Genomic DNA, 11,633 nt, shown 5'->3' on the forward strand with positions numbered 1-11,633 from the left:
TGGCAACGAGTTCGCGCCTTATTCGAGATGAGCGTTCTGCGCATGCGCCGCAGTCTACCGGCTATCGGCCACCTTCACGCAAAATAGATTGAAAACTGTACGGTGTGTACTCCGTTGTTACGTTGTTATATCATTATTTGTATTGGTCAGACAATGACGCGAATGGCAATACGATAGCTATAACGACGATCTGACACGGTATGACACAAGATAAATACGTTATTTTGTCAACATTTTACATCGCTGTTTTCGTAGTGTAGTGGTTATCACGTGTGCTTCACACGCACAAGGTCCCCGGTTCGATCCCGGGCGGAAACAACGTAATTTTTTTTGTAATTTTTTTCTGTCAGGGTTCCGTTATTTGATCTGCCCATACACAAGATTTCTTAGTCCTGCTCGGTTCGATCTAATACCACTTTCTCGAATCTTAATCGCCCGAGCTACTTCAATAATAGTCGGATTTTAGATTGTTCGTTTCTACGTAACTATAGTCAATTATCAAACGGTACAATTGACGATAAACCAACCGGCATTTCAGGAGGTCAGAATTATCGTCAATCATCGCGTCATTGGTTTAAAAGAAGTATGATTCGTTAGGAATATTGTAATAATTTGTCCGACGATGAGCCTGTGATTTTTAATAATCTATAACGAAGCCAAGTGTGAATTTCAATCTATTTTTCGAAGATGTTGAAAACTTTCGGGGCGAATAGGAAAACTTGAAAAATACTTATATCTGTAGCAAAACTTACGTATGCCTTCCTTAAGAAGATTGGTTGGTCTAAGCGAATATTTATTATTAATTTCATTACGAGATTCATTTCATTACTTTATCCACTAGCTGAGAAAACTTCTTTGAAAATAAAGAATAAAAAAAAAAAAAATAATAATAGTCAGATTATAAACAAAAGCTACGATATCTGTACTTCGTTTCAAATCGCTTCAAAAACGTTTGAAAAAATCGATTAGACTCGTTCCATTTCACTCTATGATGGCTTATTTTGTTCCAAAGATTGTTTTCTAAAGATTTGCATCAACGCACATTTGATTCTTTTACGTTTGCATCGTTAGATATCTGATATTACAACATTGGTCCGATATTGATTGTGATTAACAAATGTAAACAATTAAATTGACCGGTGAATGAAAAATGGAAATCTGTTTCAGTGAATTTGTAGAAAATAATCTTCCGTTTATGAGGAACCTTTGTTAAGTGAAATCGGATAAAACTGAAGTGGAAAGTATCGATTTCTGGGTTAAGGGCCTGCAAGGCAAGTTGCGTGTCGCAGGCACGGCGAGGCGGAAACTTGTTTCAACATCCGTTTCGCGGCTTTTCCATCGTCGCATAGACAAATATACTACACCCCGTGATCGTTGACGATAGGCGACCACGTGCCCATCCGTAACTCTCTTTGACGATGAATAGTGATATAACCCGGTCTCAAGTTCCAGCTCACACAAGCTCACGCAACGTGTATATAACAGCCAACCGCCGTAAAACCGCAGCCTGCAACTTTCTTTTGCATGGTTAAATGGATGTCGTCTCGTAATATACCTGCCTGTACCTCAAGATTCTCGTTGCGCATCTTTTTTACCGTATGAAATCCTGAAATTAGCGGTACCAACTTACGTCGGGATAGTTATAATACCGAGTGTGAAGAAGAATGTACGTAACGATGACCGTAGCAAACGAGTTCAGATGAGAATTGCAAAAACTGAAAATAGCGTGAACGATCTGGCGTAATAAACGTAATTAGCTTAGCTTTAGGGATACGCTGCTCGTTTCTTCGGCTGAACTTCTTTTTACCGTATAGTTTAAGTGTAATTGCATTATAATAGCAAGGAGCTTGATCTAGGTGTTTAAAACGGTGAATGCTCAGCACCTGCGCCTTGATTGCTTGCAGACTCAATATTTACGGCGAGGTGTGTGAAACGTGTATTCACTTTCGGTTCGTTACGCAAACGACGCGAGAAATGAAGTCAAGAATTAATTGACGGTTTATGCGATCATATCTGCGGCAAGACTGCCCGGCATATTTCCATTTTATCAAATCGCACACGGCGTTCGGAGTGAACGATCAGGTATAATGCATTAAACTCGACGGAGGCACGCGCGCGTTTTTCGATTTGTTAAAAATTCAATTTCACCTTTCTTCGCTTCATTCTTATTCTCTTGATCCCCGGAATTTCTACTACTGTGCTTACGCCGCTCCGCCGTCGCGTCCAATATACCTACGTCACGTAGGAAAGCAGACTTTTTAATTTTACTTGCCCGTCGCGTCTATGACTGTATAAGTAGAGTAGTAGTTGAACTTCATTTAAGAACGGATGCTTCAATTTCACAATGCGCTGTTGGGCATGAATTATTTTCACGGTGATTTATCGCACCCGAATTCACATCCGCGTTGCAGTACGCAAAGGAACTGTTTCAAGCTCTGAAATAATTCAAACGTTATACCGTCATGTTTCCTTCGAATGCGAAGCCTGCAGTTTAAGCATCCGAAATTTCAACTAAGAATATCAAGCGTACCTAGATAAATGTTCGTATTGTTGCACCTAGGGATCGATTCTGTAATTTCGCTTTTCACATTTCCCACCGTTCAAGCATTCTGATTGATTTGCAAGGTTTAGAAAACCGAACAGAATGCTTGGATGGTGAGAAATGTGGCAAGTGAAATTACGGAATCGATAACCTGATTCGAAAAATTTGCTGTAGTTTACTGTGAAACTTCCCACCCAAAGTTGTATTGTTAAATTTTCAAATCGTCGAGCTGTTGCCCTTCTTCTAACATTGGGTGGCAAATTTGACGGAAAACTTCCGTTACAACGACATGACCCAGTTGCAGAGTTTTTTAACACGAGTTTTCTTTAAACGTATAGAAATTTTACGGGTCTACGATCAACGTATCGTTCGTTTCTCCTGTCACTTGCAACGTTAGTCATCGGTACATGAAATTTGATTAGAAAAGAAATTCGTTCCACTTTTGATTCCAAAAAAATAGTGAGCCACTAAGAACCTGTAAATAAACATTACTGTATAAAATGCACACATACCTGTACCTTTCGGCTAACTTGTTTTCGGTCCGAAACAAAATACGAATTCAATTCTATACGAATTATGTGACAATGACTGGCGAAGCAGTCGACGTGAGAGATTGAGAGTCATTGTCGCATAATTCGTATAGAATCGAAGTCACATTTTGTTTCGTAACCGAAAAGATGTTAGCCGGAAAATTAAGGCATTTGTGCATTCCACCGTACAACTAAGAATCGTGTCGCAGCCTCGCATACCGATCGAAATGCGTTTACCCTTGAATCGGGCAGAAAGCTGCCGATCGAGGGGTGGCGAGAGGGATTCGTGAATAGAAAGCGCGCAAGTGCATCACCGACTAGGTTATGTTAGCCTGGCGTGCGCCGCGGCGGTGTTTCCCCGTTTGGTCTTGTTTCGGAGTAAACAACTCGACTCGTTGGTTCGTCGGCCTGCAGCATATCCGACGTGATCACCCAGAGGCTGCAGAGGCGGAATCGCCGTCGAAATCCGTCTCGATCGAGCCTCGCGATTCCGGGGATTCGGGCTTTCACCTTCACCCAGGTTTATAGCTACATGGAAGGTGTAACGCGCGGCCTCAAGCGGCACGTGAAAGTGAAAGATGTCCATCTTGCACTCCTTTGTCGACGCCACAGATCCAGATCTCCCGGCTTGAATTATGCCGGTGCAGCAGTGAGGCGAATGCAATTGCAAGCTATCCAGGAGGATCGAGGGAACGCATAGTAAATCTTTACCGACCGAGTAATAGTCCCTTAGTTTGAATGTTATTTGCAGAGCCGTTGATAGTGATCGCAATAAGTGCCATTTTACCAGGTCACCCAGGACTACAACAATTTTTCTGCTGTATCCGCAACGCGTTTACGGCCGCAAGTTGACCAATCAATTACGTATGTGTGGAGACGAACATGTTTACCGGCCGTTGACCAGGATTTGGTGATTCCACGAACGTTTTCTGAAACCAATAACTGGTGAAAGTACCACTGCATGATTTTTCTTTGGACTGCTGAGCGTGCTCGCTGCGGCCGCTCGCTCTCGTTATGCAATGCCGGATAATCAGTCTCTCTCCGGTGCAAAGCTCGCCTTGGGAGAAAAAAGAAAATCCAATCCGAGAAGCGGTTACGTCGAAGAGAAGTATCCGGTTAATTTCGTTTCACCCGGTTCGGTGAAGAGTTGTACAACGCCATAGCACAACTTACCCGGATGACGTCGTTTGACTTCGTTTAACGTCATCAAACCCGTCGCTCCACGTTCTCTATCTATCTCTCTCTCTTTCTCTCTCAATGGCCAATGTAAACACAGTACTCACGTGCATGTGCTTTTGGAAGCAACCGTTCATCAGGCTTACACTTACTTCTCTCTTTTTCTCCGTCTCTGATCATACATCATTTCTTATCCATACTGTAATTATTTACACTTGTAATCAAATTCCTTAGAGAGTGCATGGTGCAGAAAATTACTGTCGCATTCAGACTCTGGTGTGTACGGCATACGTAAAGTGACATTTGACTGCATTTACTATTCCACTGGAAAGTGAACCGGTCCTCAAACTTTGCATTTGAAGCGCACGTTGTAAACACCATGCGTTTTAACCAGCAACCTATGATAAAATTAACCTAGAAAGACGAGGGATTTTGCTGGTTACCCTACGGCTCGGTACTTCGAATTTGACGGCTAGAAAAATAAAGAAACCAATATTGTTGGTTGCCAGAGGCTTACGCCTCAAGTAGAAAAGCTACCGGTCATATAACTATTCAGAGGGAATTCGGGATCATCACTGCAGGGGGCTCATTTATATACGAGTCAATACTCAGTAGCAAAGCGTAGTACGGGGTTTTCCTTTTTACGAAAAATGTTTTGCGACGTAACAAGGAATTCCGTTCTCTGCGCCATCAGACGTGGTTTTTTAAAGTTTTTATCGATGTTTTAATTTCCTCCCTAAGAAGCATAAGAGGTCTAATAAGGGGATTAAAGAGAAATATAAGACAGGATATTAAAGACTGTAAGAAGTTCGGCCACACTACGTCAATAGCGGGTATTCAAAATAGAAATAGCGAGAAAAATATTATTCAGTATGGAACAATACTCCAAAGTTAAATAACGACGGGCAATATACGCGTAGCGATGTAGGTAAGATCCCGCAGGCGGTATGTCTACGAAACTAAAGTATTGATTGTGACAGAAATTTCATATTAAAGCATAGCTGTAACCCGATAGAAAAGAAAGAAAGCATTCTGAAAATCAGAAATAAGATGTGAGAATTTATAACCTAAATAATTCACCAATCGATACGAAGAAACAATAAAGAAATTTTTTCAGCTGAACGCAGTTGAAACATATGTCCATCTAGAGTCGAAGTGGTGTTCTTTCCCCTTATAGCTAGTTATATTTCGTGTCGACCTGAGACGGAAGTGCTGCGATGCGGTATCCAACTCCCACGATGCGATCATCTCCAAGACAGTTTTCGTAGTGCGATGTTACGTCAAGCAGTGTCCCGGACTGCTACTTTTATCTCTTAATTGTAACCTCATACTTCTTATCTTGCCTGTCTATCTTTCACGTCTCCTCGGACTCGTACATAATTGAAATGTACGTACCTACTCAGCTATTTGCGACCCCCTCCTTCGCTAAGACCTTTTTTGAACGATTCCACTTTGATACGCCACTAACTCTTTAACCAACTCTTTCCCCAGACACATCTCCAGATCTTGTATTCAATTTCGTTTACAATATAATATTCAATTCGACATTCTTAGATAAACCACATTTCAAAGAACATTTCGTTTCTTTGGAGTATTGGCTTCAAACGTGGCTGCGTTACTTTTATCGCTTCATAGGGTAGAGCCAGGGAGCGTGTACTTTCGCCCTTTTGATGTTGTGTGAAATACCACATGACGACAGCGTATAGAAATCTCGTCCATTGTTCTACTGTAAGCAATAAAAGAATTGCTGATGCTTCCTGATGAAAACTGTGGCCATTGTCGTTGTCGTTACTTTTCCTTAAATTTCACTGAACTTTCATAGGTAAACCTGTGTTCGCGTAGATACGTCACAGAATTGACCATGCACGCGAGGGAAATACATAGAGCGCTTAACGCTTTTATGACCTGACTCCGAACAGGTATGTACAACGTACTTATAATTTTGAGGCTCGGAGTATCAGTGTATTACACACATTACACACCTGCGAAGTATGCTACACGGCACGCTTACTTATTAACGTGTAAACGTTACGTATGTATACGCATACGAATGTAGTTTATACATCCTGTACGATTCGCGTACCTACTCAAAGACCATCGACGATGTTGCACATACTCGGCAAGTACGACGACGAAGTTGCATTACGCAAGCTTACGACTGGCCTACGAGACTGGTTTCACGGACTCGTTATACATTTATGTTTATGTTATACCTAGAATCAAACGTCTCACTTGAAGGTAAGTAGCGATCATAAACGACTTTCGTTTTTTTTTTCATATAATTTTTTTCTAGATATCCTTACCCACTTGGCCTCACGCACTTCTCACGTATGGAGTACCTTGCAGACTCTGTACCTACATGCAAATATACGCAAAATGCAAAACGCAAGTAATCAAAAGCGGGGATGAAGAAAAGAAATTCAATATACGGAGCTTATAATTTATATTGCCGAAAATATTGAACGCGAGATAATCGATGATCGGAGACAGCATGTTCTTCGCAGAAGATTGACCTGGATCGGTAGTGCGGTTCTAACGCGTGTTAGAGAGGTTGGAGAACCGCGTGTCGCGCTGAAAATGAGGTCTAAGATATTATAGATAGCCATGCAAACACGCGTAGATACATACTTGATATTCATTCAGCAGCCTAAATATTAGTTACCGATCATTTCATATTATGCAAATCGTTCATGACCTTCGATTGCCCATGAATATCACCTCCCAGACGTACTTATGCGGAGTGGAGAGGTATACGGCACGGCATACATGTCGAGATATATGCTTATGCGTATTACGATACTTTCGAAGATGCCATTAGCGTTCGGTGCTAGTATTGTTTGCAGATATTAGTCATTAACGATTTACGGCACTTCAACGAGAGATTTTAATAACCTCTCTTCGTCCATCTCTGCTTGATGCGCGTCTCGCTCGTCTTCCATTTTTTTTTCTTCCCTAAGCTACGGTTCGTTTGTTTTAACGGACTCTTCTTCGAAAATAGAACTTGAGCCACGTGATGCGCTCGATGCCGAATAATTTATTCCCCACAAGTATTTCAATGCAGCATGATTGATCCTTAACCTGCAGAAAATCTAGGATTTCGAACTAATCATCGTTACTCAAGTCATCTGTATCGTAGCGTAACAATTCTCCGTAAACAAGAGTAGATTTGCAAGAAAAAAAAAGTTCTGCTTTCATTATTTTATTTTTCTGAAGTTTATACTGCAACATTTTTTTTCAATCTGACCTTTCGAGTTGTGCGCACTACTTTGACGAAACCATCTGTCAAAAACTCGATCACTATTACCGTTCTTTTAAATGGTCTCATGCATATAACAACCAAATTTGTATTGTTTCACTGTGTTTATCACTGTCGGCGAATTTCACCGCGTGTCATTCCATCTAATTATGCTAAATTACCTGTTCTGGCGCAGATAGGACACGCCTATGGATATAAGTATACACACACACTTCGACGCCTGGTTAATTTTCTTCGTTTATTGTCATAATTTAACGGGCATGTGTATATAAATATGTATACAAGTATACGAACACGTATGTATACCATATGCTTATACGCGGACCCGAATAGCAAGGAGTAACGGTGAACGAACACGCTGTTTCCTTCCTGAATCGTACTTTCCATCAGCGAAAATATATGTGCATACACGTGTATATTTTCCGTAAATCTGATAAAACTAAGGTATGCGTAAAGTATATACATATATAAGTTATATATTATTTACCACAGTTATGCGGATCATGCAGTGGCCCACTTCTACGTATATTGATAAATTGATCGTTTAAAATTACATTTCAGACAAACAGAGAAGTATGTCAATTTTCCATCGATACTGTACGAAACTTGACCCATATGGACGAGAAAACGAGATGAAGTCTAAAAAAGAATCGGATAAAATTTACCAACATATCGTCTCAGTCACTAGCATGGGTTACGATTTTTGCAGTTCCTTTTTGCGAGCCTTTGTTTTTTTTTATTTAACCGGGAATTATCGATATAATATATCATCTTGTAGAGCGAAACGGATTTTAAAATAACGGATTCATCGGTTGTCAAAATATCGTTTACAGATTTCGATGGTGCGGAATTGTAACAAAATTGCACTTTTCAACCGTTTCCAAGTTGTTTCACTTGTCGAAACGTATAGGCTACACGTTTCTTCGAAAATTCGTCTTCTCCCGTTGGAACCTACAATCCTCGCTGTAATCACGTTCGAATTTTGAACCTGGGGAACTCGTCTCTCACTTACCGAGCGGAAAATTACCCAAACTAGATGGTAGCACATGTAGGGTTCAGCTGCCCTCCGCTCAATACAGAGAGTCGTCAGAGAGCGATCACGGGTGACGCTACCGACCGAGACTTACCGATCGGTACGACGCTAGCGAGGTAGCAGCTGCAGATGCAGCAGGTTCCCAAATCACCTGAGCTTGATACGAAATTCCTCGACGGGTTACTCACTCGTACCCAACACCAGGCTATAATGCAAGCAGCATTGCGGTGAGCTGTGGCCTTGGCACGAATGGGATGAAAGTAATCTCCCGTATTTCAAGCGCCATTTTCACGACGAGTAGACGGTACGGGGATACAATCTCCTTGAAACATTCCCCTCGTGGTTCCCGAACGATCATTGCAACGGAATCTTACGAGTACGTCGTAAACCGCAACGTCTATCAACGGAGCCCAATGCTCGCATCTCCGTCAAGGGAACCATGAAAAACGATGGAAATTGGTGTACCTAGAATCTAGATTCTTCCCAGCCTTATCTGTCGGCTTGTGCCCTGCTTGCAACCCTGCGGTTAGTCTACCTTGAATTAGAAACGAGAAGGGGGCGCCGCTTGTGCACAACGACGGATGCGGAACAGAGGGGCTTATGTAACGTCGGGCATCAGTCGCATCAGTGAAGCCGTCGCGACAGCGGAATGGAGGGGGGGAGCTTGCAACTGTGGGACGCCTCAACTCGTTGCGCCGCCGACGGTCGATAGTGCAGTCAACTACTGTGCATGCATTGTAAATGCAAAGAGATAGTGCGCGGGACTGGGGCTGGGACTAGAGCTAAGGCCTTGAACCGCTGCCCGCCGTTGCCATTTGCCGTGAAGCTGCACTTGTCCGCTTCGCTGAATTTCCACTCTTACTGTGCATGCAGCGCGCATCCTTGTCGAGGTTCGGCGTGACGCCTCGGCCGCAGACTATCCTACGAGTTCCGTTTCCGATAAGCGGCTGCAGCGACGGCGAATAATGCGGCGAAGAAGGGCCGGGGGGGTGGGGGAGGAGTTCGGCCTCGTTTTTAAACGCCGCGTCGAACGCGTTCGAGAACCGTTGACCGTCAATCGTCAACTTTGATGTAGGTACACCGTGTGGGCCGATGCAGCTTGTGTGCAACAACTCGTGGCCTCGAGCGTCTCGTATATATGCGACTGTATTATTTATACACTCGTAACAACGACGACGAAGATGACAATTTCACGAAGACGCGTGATGCAGAGCCGTCTCAACTCCTCCCGTAAAAGGGAACGAAATTCTCGCCGACATGATACGCACACGGTATAAACTTACAGGGGCGTAACTAGGCTGCGTAAAAAATGAAATCGTAATATTTCGTTAGGATTCGTAATCGTGATGTTTCGCTCTTTTGTTTTTGTACTGTATTTTCAGATGCATTCTTTAGAAAAATATGTTTCATTATTTAACGTGCAGGGCCAATTTGGGTCCTTGCCCCGGGACCCCTAAATTCCTAGTTACGCCCCTGGTACCTTATAATGCAGCGGTTGGTGTTTTACTCGGTTAAGAACCAGACTTGGCACCGACTTGTGTTGTACGTATAAAGTTTATATACGTACCCGATTATTCACGCTTAGGTCCGCTATATGCCGTTATAACCTACATCCGGGGCGCTTCAAGGAAATGACCTATTGTCTCATACAGTGCATTGTTTTACATGATTTATTTACGAAAAAAACCAACTTCTCGAACTAACAAATTTACTTACAAGGAGAAAATAAACATGTGCTAATTTTACAGTTCCACAAGGCACTTGTCGGGGAATGGAGATATTGTTTCCACGCTATCTTATCCTCCTCGAGTCGAATCCATGTCCAAAATACACAAAAACCCTCTCGGCTACCTTCTTCAAATGGCAATATCCAGTCTTTGGGGTCACGAGGATTGGCATCTGCAACATCGTTAAGTCACGCAACTACTTGGCATTATATTTACTAATTTGCAGGTGCGCTATTTGTAACACACCGCGGAGTCATAACGGCTTGTTAGACAATTCAGTGACTGCAACAGGAAACGAAGTCAAATGCAACGAATTTACTTCTTACGCAGCCAGCTGCTCGTAACTTGGTCTCAATGGTTCTGGTGATGATTAAAGGGTGCACAGTCATTTTAGTGTTTAGACAGTTGAGATATAATAAGCACTTTCATAATGGCCTATGCTGCAAAAACTCTCGAAATTTTTTGGTGCTTCGGTCTTTCACTACGGCTACTTGTCTAATTCCATCACGATTCCAGTATTCCAGAATTCTCATGAAAGCCTGCAGTAATAATTCGAGTCCGAAAACGTTGAGCAACTCATTATATTCCAGTCAATCCAGTAAAGTTGAAACGGAGTACCGAGTTCATTCATCCGTTCGTCTGAACTCAACAACTTGTCACGTTTACGCGTCTGGCCACGAATGCCCCAGGAATAGTTGTGCGGTGTGTGAGTTTTCAATTTCTTATTGTGCGTGCGTAGCGTTTTGAAAAGCGAGCTCTACATAATAAATGGCCACAAAGAGCCAAGCTAAATAAATATGACTGACTGGCTGAGTCAGTAAAGATGAACCGCTACTATACTGGAAACATGCTCTTTGGATACTACAGATGCTCGACACTCCACGAGGCGTAGACGCATTGATCGGTGTATACAAACATCGGCGGTCTCTTCTTCAAACATTCATTCTCATTTCCAATACTTTGCGGTAACGGCTCACTGACAGTGAATTCACCATCCTAGACAATAATTATCGCGCTTCTCAGTTCGCGCGTAGCCAAGAAGTTCGCAATTTGAACGAATGACTACTGGCAAGAAAGTAGAAGACATACACTTTGCTCTTATCTTTTATCATCATCGGTCGATGGGATAAATTTCTTGTGTTCCAAAATCCACACTTATCCGACGAGGCACAATATGTCATTCATCGTGAAAGAAATTAATGGCAATCTTTTCCCGCCCACGTGCCTGCTGTTATCGGTCCTGAGAGATTGGAACCTAGATGAAAGATAAACGCGACAGATCGAAGCCTGTCTCGCATCGTAATGACAATCATCGACGAAAGAAACCCTTCGGTCCTTCACCCGCGTTAATAGACGGATGTGATTGATG

The 11,633-nt window shown here is 42.5% G+C and overlaps 1 long non-coding RNA gene and 1 other non-coding gene across 2 annotated transcripts; one reads left to right on the forward strand and one right to left on the reverse strand.

The window, feature by feature from the left end:
- Positions 1 to 245: 245 nt before the first annotated feature.
- Trnav-cac lies at positions 246 to 318 on the forward strand. The gene has a single exon. It is a non-coding gene; the product is annotated as a tRNA-Val (tRNA).
- A 9,875-nt stretch (positions 319 to 10,193) lies between these two features.
- Positions 10,194 to 11,313, reverse strand: LOC124182815. The gene is made up of 2 exons (XR_006870866.1): positions 10,511 to 11,313; positions 10,194 to 10,436 (listed from the first exon to the last, which is right to left on the reverse strand). It is a non-coding gene; the product is annotated as an uncharacterized LOC124182815 (long non-coding RNA).
- Between the last annotated feature and the right edge of the window lie 320 nt (positions 11,314 to 11,633).

Source organism: Neodiprion fabricii, chromosome 5, assembly GCF_021155785.1.
Source record: "Neodiprion fabricii isolate iyNeoFabr1 chromosome 5, iyNeoFabr1.1, whole genome shotgun sequence".
In the NCBI taxonomy this organism is placed as follows: domain Eukaryota; kingdom Metazoa; phylum Arthropoda; class Insecta; order Hymenoptera; family Diprionidae; genus Neodiprion; species Neodiprion fabricii.